We start from the raw sequence: 13,478 nt of genomic DNA on the forward strand, positions 1-13,478 counted from the left end.
TATCTCTCTAAATTCTAAACACTACCTCTCAAAATCTATATTAAAATAACAGGGACCTCTACAAATAGCTTTTGCCTCACTAAACATCATATAGAATATGTTTGCAACAGTGGTGCACTTACACTTCTAAACGAAGTTCATAAAGTTTCTTATAAGTCACCAGTCTGTCTCAGTTCCAAAATCAGTCACTTCTGCTGAGCGCAACTCCAACAGGCTTCCTTCTCCTCTGAATCACCAACAACAATGTGAGCTATCTCTGATTCTCACATCACACTATTTCTTCAACCATGTAATAAGATTGGTAATTAGTGGTTGAGTCTTGGCCCTTTTTTTCTACTTCTCCCATTATGACCTTATAGATTCTTACAGGATGGTAATACACCCCTGGCAGGCTCATTAATTTGCCACTCACTAGACCACGTGTCCATGCAGTAAGATTCACTCCCTGGTGCTTGTCAGCTGCTCTTGCGAGATTCTGTGGGATCACAATCAATTTGTAGGGAAATAGTAGTATGTGGGACAGAGTATCCTCTCCACTGAGACCCATCCCTTACATCACAGTTGTGTGTAGTGAGGTGTGGGAAGAAACAGGTCTCTCCGCACAGAACTTGGTCTAAGATGACAGGTGTATGTAGTAGTGTGTCTGGAGGGACTGGCCTCTCTACTGAGACCCTTCTCTTGGATGAAGGGTGTGCATAGTAGGGTGTGAGGAAAGACTTACCTCTTCTCTCAGACCTCTCTCTTACATGAGAAGTGTACGTAGTAGGGTGCATGCATGGACTGCCTTCTCTTTCCACACCTCTTTCTCAGATGAAAGGTTTGCGTAGAAGGGTGTATGGAGAAAGACTGCCTCTTCACTAATTCCTCTCACTCAGATGACAGATGGACATAGTTGGGTGTGAACAGGGACTGGTCTCTTCTGTCAGACCTCTGTCTCAGATGGTGGCTGTGCATAGAAGATCATGGGCATGGCCTGACCTCTCTTGTCAGACCTCTTTCTCAGATGACAGGTGTGCATATTAGGCTGTGCACATGAACTGGCCTCTTTTGGCACAGCGCTGTCTCAGATGACGGATGTGCAAAGTAGGGTATCTGGAGATAGACTAGCCTCTCCACTGAAACCTCTCTCTTGGATGACAGGTATGCATTGTATACTTGTATACTGTATCCAGGGACTGTCCTCCCTGCTAATACCCCTCTTGCTGATAATGGGTGAGCATAGTAGGGTGTGGGAAGAGACTATACTATACTCACAACTCTTACAAAGCCAATGGGTGTAAATAGGACACTCTGGGCCATATTTACGAACACTTTTTCCCATAGACACAGAATGGGTAAAAACCTTCTGGCCCTCTGACACACACCATCTCCAGTGACACTCCTTCCTACAGTAGCAAGTGTGCATACTACAGTGTGTTCAAACATCACCTACTCTTTTCTACTGTTCATGATCCCATGAGAGCCTCACGAGATCCTTATTTGTTTTTCGGAGTAGGAAAGTCATGTCCCTAAGGGGTGGGGTCTGCAGGGCCTTTTAAAGGCAGGGATGCGGGGTCCCCCTCCACTTGTTAAAGGCATTGGGCCCCAGAGAATGAGGTCACTGGGCACAATATGGAATGGAAGTGGTTGCGCCCCCTCCTCTAAAAAACTAAATTGGGCTCTGAGTGATGGCTCGGGGAGGGCAGGCCATATGCCTCCCTTCCCCTATTTAAACAATGCAGCCCCAGTCTGCCATTTGTTTTGTGGGACTCCATCATTATTGCAGCAAAATGTGCTGAACTTTTTTCGGTTTGCTCATGGCCCTTCCACAGGGCTTAGGTGAGCAGGATATCCCTACCCTGCTGCCTTTTATAATTTTTGCTTGAATTTAGGACTGGGTCTAAGCCCCAATATCCTATAATGGCTGCTAGCAACACATAACTCATGTTGCTGGAAGCCAGTCAAAGCACTCACTCCTGAGGTAGTTCAACTCCCACAGAAGCGAGATGGCCCAAGGGGAAACAAAGCTGCCTGGGCCAATCAGAAAGCTCAATTTTTGAACTGGTGCACATACTAGACTCTCGAGAGACTCTCATGGACCCAACTATCCAGATACACCAATATTTTTATACCTTAATTTCTCAAAAACTACTGAACGGATTTACACAAAATCACAAAAAGCATAATTTGCAAACCAAGACCTTCCTGCCAAATTATGTGTAATTCTGTTCAGCAGTTTTTGCGGTAGCACTTCTCAAAGAAGTCTATGGAAAACGCACAGGGATTTCACTTTTTGGGACCACTCTTTTTTCTTGGCCCCTGCTTGAGAGATCACCGTGAAAATTTCCATGCAACTAGGCAAAAAAGCACTTTTTTGAGAGTTTGGTGGAGATCCGTCAAACAGTGCCAAAGTTATTAGCAACACAAAAAATGAATTTCCTATGGAAACAGTGATCTAACTATATCTATATCTAAATATATTTATATCTATGTGTATATATATATTCACTGAAAAAATAAAGATTAAAGTAACATTAAAGTTAGGTGAAATGATTAGTTTTAATCTCTGAAAAACACTGAGGCCCATATTTATACTTTTTTAGTGCCACATTTGCGTCGTTTTTGACGCAAAATCGCCACAAACTTACAAAATACAATTGTATTTTGTAAGTTTGCGCCGTTTTTGCGTCAAAAAACGGCGCAAATGCAGCGCTAAAAAGGTATAAATAAGGTCCAGAAATTCTTCACTCATGGTTAGAGTAATCTCAAATGAGTATAACTCGTGCCCTAAGGTAAATATAACTTGCCATGCACAGTAATATCATCGATCTCAAAGAAGATGTCATAAGTGGTGTATTAGGTAGGATAATTAGCAGTTCATGGCGAGCGACCCTACTCTGTGCACAGCTTTCAGCTGCGCGTAGGGGGGGAGCTAGCCAACCCCAAACTGCATACGGCCTTTGGCTGTATGTGACAGAGTTGTACACAAGGCCTGGCCCTAACGACCCAATTGCCTTTTTTTTTTAAAGAGGAAGGGTCCTGCGTGGCTCCGTTCTCTGACACTAATGTGACACTGGGGACCTAAATTTTAAAGGGAAGAGGGTCATGTGGCCCCCGCCCCGAGGCTACGTAGACCCTGCGGACACCGGGGACACTATTAAAATGAAAGAGGAGGGGGCTGCATTACCCCATCACCAAGGCTTGTTAGGCCCTGGGGACCCCATACCTCAGGGCCACTATTAAAATTAAAGGGGAAAGGGCTGTGTGGCTACCCCGTCCCTGAGCCTTGCAAGACCCTAGGCACCCCATCTCCCAGGGCCACCAACTAAAATTAAAGGGAGGGGGCATGTGTCACCCCTGCCTGGGTCGTTTTAGCCCCCAGGGGCCTCTTACCAGGGGCTGGGCAGATTTTTGGGGGGAGGGAGTTGTTAGCCCCCTCATTCCCTGTGCTGCTTTTGGCTCCTGGACACCATCCCCTGGGGCTTGGTACATTTCTTTGAAAAAGGGGCACACATGACCCAGGCTGATTTTGGCCAGAGGGACCCAATCCTGTGGGGCCCTTCCAGCAAAAGGTTGGGGAACGTAGGGGAGGAAAGGGTCGCTGCCCGGGGGGGACAAATTGTTCTTAGGCCATTTATGCCCCCCTTCGGGGCAGATCAACCTATTTTAATTAGGCCGATAGAAGCCACTAGACACCAGGGATTTTTTTTTGTGCCAATTTCACGCAAGAGGAGTGATCCCTTAGGCAAGGGTCGCTCCAAAGGGGGGGTTTATTTTAGGCTATTTCTATCCCCCTTGGGGGCAGATTGGCCTATTTTTGTAAGGCTCATCTGCCCCCCAGTGGGGCAGAAAGCCCACCAAACACCAGGGAAGAATTTTGTTCTATGGCCATACCCTCACCCCAAATAAATGGGACAAAGTTGTTCTTCCCACCAGTGAGCGGATGGGGCAATTAGCTTCAATCCACTCTCCAGAGGGGCAGAAATCCTACTAAATGCCAGGGAATTAAAATCAAAATAGTGGGGTGGTGGCTACCAACCAATATGGGCATGGTTATGTCCCCACCCCAACTGAAGGGAGTAACAGTCTTTCAGCTCTCCCTCGCACACTAAAACATCTTATCCCACAGCAAGCAAGAGAACATTTGATTATTTGGGGTTTTGGTTCTACATTTGGGCCATGGGAGCTTATCTAACTATCAAAATCGTCCCACTTGGTGAGGGCTGCACTTTTTGGACTTTGGGACGCTGCCATGTAGAAAAATCAATGAGATCTAGACACATCTGAAAACTAAACATCTAGGTGAGTCTAGGGTGGTGAGCTTCACATGCACCATTTTCTAACCCACAATGCCCTGCAAACCTCCATCTTTGCTGGAAATCACACATTTTTCCCACATTTTTGAGATGGAACCTTACGGAATCCACAAAATTCTACCACCCAGCATTGTGGCATTTACACCGATAAAAAATCTGCCCCATTTGCCAGCCTAAAAACAATTTTTTTCAAACTGCCCTTTTGGACCCGCTTTGGTTACCTCTTGTTTTTGACATGTCTTGGGCTCTTCCCTGTCACAGGCACTTGGCTCACCTACACAAGTGAGATATAATTTTTACCAGGAGATTAACGGGAAGGTTGGGTGGTAGGAAATTTGTGCCGGTGCGGTGATCCCACACAGAAATATTGGAAAATGTTGATTTTTTTGCTAAATTTGAGGATTCTGTGTAAGAAAACACTGGGGGATCCACGCAAGTCACACCTCCCTGGACTCCCTCAGGTGTCTAGTTTTCAGAAATGTTTGGGATTGGTAGGTTTCCTTATATGCCAGCTGAGCCTAGGACCAAAAAACGCAGGTGCCCTCCTCCCCGCAAAAACAGGTAGTTTTGTATTTGATGATTTTGATGTGTCCCTATAGTGTTTTGGCGCATTTCCTTTTGCGGGCACTAGGTCTACCCACACAAGTGAGGTACCATTTTTATCGGGAGACTTGGGGGAATGCTGGGTAGAAATTTGTGGCTCCTCTCAGATTCCAGAACTTTCTATCACCGAAATGTGAGGAAAAAGTGTTTTTTTGCCAGATTTTGAGGTTTGCAAAGGATTATGGACACCAGAACCTGGTGAGAGCCCAACAAGTCATGCCATCCTGGATTCCCTAGATGTCTAGTTTTTAAAATGCACAGGTTTGGTAGGTTTCCCTAGGTGCCGGCTAAGCTAGAGGCCAAAATCCACAGCTAGGTACTTTCCAAAAACCCCTCAAATTTCAATGTAAAAATGTGATGCATCCATGTTGTGTTTCCTGTCGCGTGCATTAGGCCAACCCACGCAAGTGAGGTACCATTTTTATCAGGAGACTTGGGGGAATACAGAATAACAGAACAACTGTTATTGCCCCTTGTGTTTTTCTTCATTTGTTCCTTCCAAATGTAAGTTGGTGTGTGAAAAAGACGCCTATGTGAGAAATGCCCTGTAATTCACATGCAAGTATGGGCACCCCGGAATTCAGAGATGTGCAAATAACCATGGCTTGTCAACACCTAATCTTGTGCCTATTTTGGAAATACAAAGGTTTCTTTGATACCTATTTTTCACTCTTTATATTTCACCAAATGAATTGCTGTATACCCGGTATAGAATTAAAACCCATTGCAAGGTGCAGCTCATTTATTGGCTCTGGGTACCTAGGGTTATAGATGAACCTACAAGCCCAATTTATCCCCGCAACCAGAAGAGTCAAGCAGATGTAACGGTATATTACTTTTGAAAATCTAACATCGCAGGAAAAAGTTACAGAATAAAACCTGGAGACAAATTGCCTTTTTTATCTCCATTTCAATATTTTTTATTTCAGCTGTTATTTTATGTCAGAAAACCTTGTAGGATCTACACAAATGGCCCTTTGATGAATTCAGAATTTTATCTACTGTTCAGAAATATTTAGCTTTCCGGGATCCACCATTGGTTTTATAGCCATTTCTGTCACTAACTGGAAGGAGGCTAAAAGCGCAAAAAATAGTAAAAATGGGATATGTCCCAGTAAAATGCCAAAATTGTGTGAAAAATGTGATTTTCTGATTCAAGTCTGCCTGTTTCTAAAAGATGTGAAGATGGTGATTTTATCACCACAAACCCTTTGTTGATGCAATTTTCATGGAAAAACCACAAACCTTCTTCTGCAGCCCTTTTCCCCATTTTGTTTTTAAAAAAAAGGACTTTTTGCTCTATTTTGGCTAATTTCTTGGTCTCCTCCAGGGAAACTCACCTCAGATGTTGGAAAAAAGGATGCAAATTTGGCATGGGTAGCTTATGTGGACAAAATGTTATGAGGGCCTAAGCGTGAACTGTCCCAAATAGCCAAAAAAAAGGCCTGGCACCTGAGGGGGAAAGGCGTGGCATCAAAGGGGTTAAAGATGTTAGTTTTTCATGTTATAGTTGTTTATATTGTTTGTTAATGTAGTTGTTGTAGTTTTGTATTGTTGTTAAAAAAATTTGTTGTAATAATTTAAAATAAAGCTATTTTGTATTAGTTTCCTCTATATTTATTATAAATATCAAGTTTATTACAGCATCACAACATTCAGTAAAACTTGCAATATCTTGTTCAGGGACTGTAAATATGCTATTACTTATACGTGTATGGTACTATGCTCACTGCCAAACTGGTCACCAAGCCAAAAAAAACCTTTGAGGAGATAGATCAGTTGTTTGAAGAGGTTGAGGCAATTCTAAACTGTTCACCTAATCATAATGGTGCCTCCCTCGGAAAAAATGCCCTAGTTCCACCCGGGAAGATACAAGACTATTTTAAGAAAAGGTCAAAGGATCAAGATCTGGACTCAGGGTTGATCAAAAACAGTGCAACCTTACCAATAACGCACCTGCTATCCGTCCCCCCCACAAATGCTACAACAAACACGACAAATGTACTGGTGCACAGGAGTGGATCTCCTCATGCCGGAACAGAGGGCAACATCCCAAATCCTGCCATATCACTGAGTCCTGTGACCAACATGATCTCGAATATACCTTGCAGAAACCGGTTTGAGGCCCTAGCCGAGGATGATGAAACTCCTAGCGCTTTTGATACAACAACAGACGATATCAGCAAAGAAGCTACCAATTGCACTCCGAAACCAGTCCCTGTCTCCCCTCCAATGCACCCTGCCACGGAGCCTAGCAATGCCTTTATACTTCAGAGAATAGAAGAAGTAAGATCCCTGGTACTACAACTGGTCAAATGCTTCCGGGAGAACTTAGAGTATGGATGTAAGTGCAATCATAGGGATGAAGAGGCGAACATAGGCCATACAATGCCTGATCCAATATTATCAACCCAGCGTGCACAGGGGGGCCAGGTCACCGATTTACAAAAGGAAAAGACATATCGGGTTGGCTCAGATGGGGATGTAGCACGCCCAGAATTTAACACCACACAGGCGAGCCAATATTGCAAAAGACCATTAGATGAGGGGGATACCATGGGAAACCATAGTGCCATAAATAAACTCCCCTCAGGGCCCTCAAACTACCTGCCAGCAAAGAGCCGTAAACAGATTGACAATCTCCCACCCAGGAGATCCTATGCCATTCCTAATGACAGCGATCCATTTGCTCCCAAGTATGCTCCCAGTTGTTTTAATGCCCCTTCCCCTCAGAGGATTCCTCACGACCCAGTCTTATTGCCAAAACCCCAACGCCCCAAGCCTGGAACTAATACTCTCTTTTTGAAACAAGTCCCGAAACTGCTTCCTGGACTCAGTGAGGATCATGAGTCTAGGGTTAACAAAGTAATCCACTGGCTACGACACCAAAGAAACTGTCTATCAGTTATACATTCAGATATTCGTAATACTAAGCGGTGGTGTCCCTTAGGATCAACATACGATGTAATTTCAATCGAGTTTCATAATAGATCCCTGGTAGAAAACCTTGTTCTGTTCAATGACCGAACTCTCCATCTTATGGAACAAAGAAGGGGGTACATCACCTTAGAGACAGTACTAGAGATGGAAGGCCAACCACATATTCCTGATTACTCACGCAATAATTCAACCAGCAATCAGCCCAGGCATGTCGTTTCTATTCGGCCTAACCCTGTATGACTGGCAATAGCCCAGGGACCAACTCCCGGGACTAATCTAACGGAACCCAGTCCGACGAGTTCTGATGGACCTATCGATACAGAGTCGGTTTCCGAGAGGCTCAACCCACAGTCACCAACCCCGGTCCTGGAGGAAAAAGGCATATCAATCATGACGTGGAATCTAGCAGGCCTTGGGAGGAAATTAGGCGACAATGACTGGTGCTCGTATATCAACACCCAAGACATATGTCTTTTTCAAGAAACATGGACCAAAGAGCCGATTACCCTAGACGGTTTTCTTTCTTTTAATGTGGCTGCTCAACCCTCCACAAAACCGACGGGCAGAGCTAAAGGTGGACTTTTGATGTTAATAAATAAAACTGTGCAGTGCACATATAAGATCCTAAAATTCGATAGCCCAGATCTGATGGGGCTACAAATTATGTTCCAACAGGATTTCACCATAACGCTTGTCAATATTTATGCCCGCTCGGTTTCACGAGGGGCTGAGTCCCTAGTCTTAAAACAGCTTCTTGATTTTCTAGACACCCTGCAATCAACCTCCTACCTAATAATAGCTGGGGATGTAAACTGCACCTTTCAACCCTCTTTGATACTAACTGGTCTCACAGAGGATGAAGATGAAACATGGGGGATTGCGCAGCTGACTACTGACAACAACTGTGTTAATTCTCGTGTAGCTACCCAATTGGCATCCCTTTGTTTGAAACACGGCCTCAGGGCATGCAATGGCCGATTGCCCTCTGACCTGGATACTGCACCCACTTTTAAACGTGGTTCAATCACAAGTGTAATCGATTACTTTCTAGTGGATGTGAGACTGTGGCCCTTTCTCAATGATATGAAGGTGGATGCTAGAACCGAAAGCGACCACTATCCCTTGCTACTCTCTATGTCAGGTGATGTTTTTGGTAGGACTTCGAACCAACAAACCACTATGGTCCCTATTCCTACCATGAACATCACATCTACGAAGGTCAGGTGGCCAAAGGTTCAGTCAAACCCTTACCTGCTACGCGAGATTTATCAGGCCTTCATGGATATTCTTGCTCCATATAGTGACCACGACTCTAATGATATACCCTTCCTATCTATACATGAAAATATGATCACAAGATTACAACGTACATTCTATAGGAAGGTTGGGGCAAGACATCAAGGAGCTAACTTTAACACATGGTTTGACGAGTCTTGCGACATGGCTAAGAAAGGATTAAAAGGTGCCCTCTTGAACGGTTCCCACGGGGAAATACTATTAGCTAGACGTACTTACAAAGAATCCATCACCCGAGCAAAAAAAACCTGGGAAGACACAACTTGGCAGAGTTTATTGGATGCTATTCAATCCAATAACAATAAATTATTCTGGGACTTGTTAGGCAAACGAGAGAAAGAGGGCAGGATTGGTGTGAGAAGCCACATACAGCCAGAAAAATGGGTTGACCATTTCTCCGGCCTATACAGGAAAATTGAGATCCCTATAATTTTAGCTACAGGGGAAGCAGACCAAGATCTTCCCTTTACCCCTGATGAGCATAAAGCCCAGCTCCTCTTGTAGGGGGCACACATGTTTTCAAGAGCCACATCTGCTTTACTACTAAAGAAACAGCTAATGCTATTAGTTCATTAAAACTTGGGAAAGCTCCAGGCCCAGACAAAATTCCGGGGGATCTCTACACGTCTGAACCAATAGTCTGGACTTGGTATATCAATACACTCTCTAATAAAATTGCCGAGGGGGGGCAGATCCCCATGACATGGAAGGGTGCAGAAATTATCCCCATCCATAAAAAGGGTGACGTAAACCTTCCGACAAATTACAGACCAATCAGTCTAATCGATAACATCCAAAAAATATTTGCCAAACAAGTTCTAGGTAGATTAACCAATTGGGCCAAAGATCAGAATATCCTTTCCCCTCTCCAAGCTGGATTTCGACCAAGGATCAGTACAGTAGACCAGGTCTTTAGACTGGCCATTCTGTACTGGAAGTATACAGCCCTGGCCAAACAACCATTATACATCGCCTTTGTCGATCTGAGATCAGCATTTGATCTGGTCCCGAGGGAAAAGTTGTGGGAGGTGCTAAAAAAAGTAGGGACTCCGACCAATCTAATCCAACTTTTAAAGCGGTTGCATGAGGACACATATGCGCAGGTGAGATGGGGGAACCTAGGTGAACTAACGGATAAAATCCCCATAAATAGGGGTGTTCACCAGGGTTGTGTGCTGGCACCTTTTTTATTCTCTATTTTTATTAACGAGGTTGTAAAGGTTTTAATGATGTGCCAGAATGATGCCCCCACCCTATGCGCTCAAAAAATTCCAATCCTTCTTTTTGCTGATGATTCTCTTCTTATTTCTAAATCTCCCATGGGCCTTCAAACACTTATCAATAGATTTAATTCCTTTTGTCGAGACTACGGCCTAGAGCTAAACCATAAAAAGACCAAGCTAATGGCGTTCCGCTCAGGAGTGCGGAAGAAATGCACTATCCATTCAGAAGGGAACCTCCTGGATAAGGTTTCCTCCATTGACTATTCGGGCGTAAGGATTGCTGATAATTTAAACTGGGGAGAACAGATTAACAAAAGTGTGGGCCGCTTGCAGCATGGTGCGGCATCAATTCTGCGCTTCTACAGGGGTACGACAGTAAAAACTGTCTCCCCGGCAATTAAGATCTATATCGCCAGAGCACAGAGTGCCGCCGCATATGGAGCAGAGGTCTAGGGTTTTGCGGACTGCAACAGGCTCACCATTAGTGAGAACAGTTTCGCGAGGTCATTGTGTGCTTGTCCTCCTAGTACTCCACTGATACCACTGTTCTTAGATTTGGGCCTGAGACGCATAGCCGATCTAATTATCTTAAGACCATTATTATATTGGATACAACTATGGACCAACCCCGAATTAGACGTCTATAAGACCTCACTCCACGACCTGCTAAGGTGTCCCAATTCAACCTCCATTCCTTGGTTCAAACATGTATCCAGTTGGTTTAACAAACTCGGACTTAGTCACTTCTGGGAGGAACCCTATAAACTAGAAAAGGCTCACTCCATTGTGCTGAAACGCATATATTGGTCCTATGTATGCAATGACTATATTACCCACAGAATTTATGGCACCTTAACAAATCGCTTCACAGATTTTAAGTGGTATCCACAATTTGAACCCTACTTAGACAATATTCCTGACATCCTTGGTAAAAGCTTATATGCCAGATTCCGTTTCGGGTCACTGCCGTTGATGACGCTGATGTGTAGATGGGGTACAAAAACAGAAACAAGTACATGCCCAGCCTGTGGTGTAAAAGCAGACACGGTTGAACATTTTATGTTTTTTTGCCCCGTATACTCCCTTCCCAGGTCTAAGTGGATCCGTCATATTTGCCGCGATATGGGGATAAGAGATTGTGCCTCTGCTTTGAGGATTTTAAAAAGTCACCATTCCACGGTTTTAATACTTGCTGTCAGTAAATATTTATTAGCAGCATGGCGAATACGCAATTCCATTGTAAAGACTGTGGGGGTCATTCTGACCCTGACGGGCGGCGGAGGCCGCCCGCCAGAGTTCCCCCCTCCAGAACACCGCTCCGCGGTCATAAGACCTCTGCAGTGATTCTGGCTTTTGCACTGGGCTGGCGGGCGGCCGCCAAAAGGCCGCCCGCCAGCCCAGTGCAAAAGGGCCTTCCCACGAGGACGCCGGCTCAGAATTGAGCCGGCGGAGTGGGAAGGTGCGACGGGTGCAGTGGCACCCGTCGCGTATTTCAGTGTCTGCAGTGCAGACACTGAAATACAATGTGGGGCCCTCTTACGGGGGCCCCTGCAGTGCCCATGCCCCACGGCACCCCCTACCGCCATCCTGTTCCTGGCGGGAGACCCGCCAGGAACAGGATGGCGGTAGGGGGTGTCAGAATCCCCATGGCGGCAGAGCGCGCTCCGCCGCCATGGAGGATTCTCAAGGGCAGCGGAAAACCGGCGGTGCCCTGCAGGGCATTCTGACCGCAGCGCTTTGGCCGCGGTCAGAATGCCCTGCAGGGCACCGCCGGCCTGCCGGCGGTGCTCCCGCCGACCCTGGCCCCGGCGGTCTCAGACCACCGGGGTCAGAATCAGGGCCAGTGTCTTAATCTAGAGCCTTATTTTCATTCTTTTACTCTTACAAGAACTGTAGGAAGGGGGGTGGAACCGTATTATATGTATTATGTGTATTATGTGTACTGAGAATTTTAATTAGACTATGCTTTTAGGAATCCATGTTTTAAAATAACCTTCATTTATGTTCTATAATATTATTACTATTGGTTTTAGTTCTATTTTATTCTTTATTATTGTACATTCGCTTTGATGATCGATTGATCGAATAAAGCATGTGTTAAACAAAAAAAAAAAGAGGAGCCAATTTTTATGGAATGCAGGTATGGTTGGTTGTCATGCAACAGTGAGGTGTTGTATGGTGTAGTACAGGTAACTGTAATGGAAGAGAGGGATCTTCGCACAGAGATAAGTGCATGTTTATACTCTAATACACACTGCTATCAGTTGCTATGCACTCTATTATGTATGGGCGTTGACATTGGGAGGTGTTTAAAACACAGGCAAGTATATCTCCACATCGAAATATAGATGTGAGTTATCTGAGACACAGTTCTGAACAGAGATGATACTCCATTTTATACTCTACTATAGACATTCTTCAGTATAAAGAAAGGTGTTTCTACCCATAGCCTACTTTGGACATGTTATTCTGGGGAGATGTCTCACCTGAGAGGGCAGTGTGTTTTCATATCACAGTCTATAGATGTTATGTAAGACATACTTTTTAGCATAAACGTAATTTCAACTCAAACATACTTTACCTGTATTTCTGTCAAGCTGGGGAGACAAATTACATACTGGGGAGAGGTGTGACCACAAAGGTAAGGCACTTTTCACACCCTAATTTGCACAAGTATTATCCAAGCGACTCAAAACTAGAACGAGGCCAGTCTCTCCACACACTATACCGTGCAGAGTTATCATGCAAGAGACTTCTGTAAGGAAACAGGGTATTTTCTCCCCACAGTCTACTATGCATACTTGTTAGCATGAGAACAGGTATGAGTAGAGAGATACAATTCTTTCAAAATCTTCTAGAGACAACTCTTATCCTGGTAAGATGTATTAGCAGAGAGATGAGTCCCATCCCAGACAGCACTGCATATCGCTGTTGTTCTAAGGACAGATGTGAGGACAACAGGCTCTGGTTCACTACACTGTACTGTACATCCAAGTTGTCCTGGAGATAGGTGTTAGTACAGAAGACAATGTTCCCCTAAATAGTACTGTATGTATCTGTAGTGCTGGAAGAGCTGTGAGTGGACAGGGACATCCATTTCCACACACTCTTAAATATAGTT

Source organism: Pleurodeles waltl, chromosome 7 (assembly GCF_031143425.1).
Source record: "Pleurodeles waltl isolate 20211129_DDA chromosome 7, aPleWal1.hap1.20221129, whole genome shotgun sequence".
Taxonomy (NCBI): Eukaryota; Metazoa; Chordata; class Amphibia; order Caudata; family Salamandridae; genus Pleurodeles; species Pleurodeles waltl.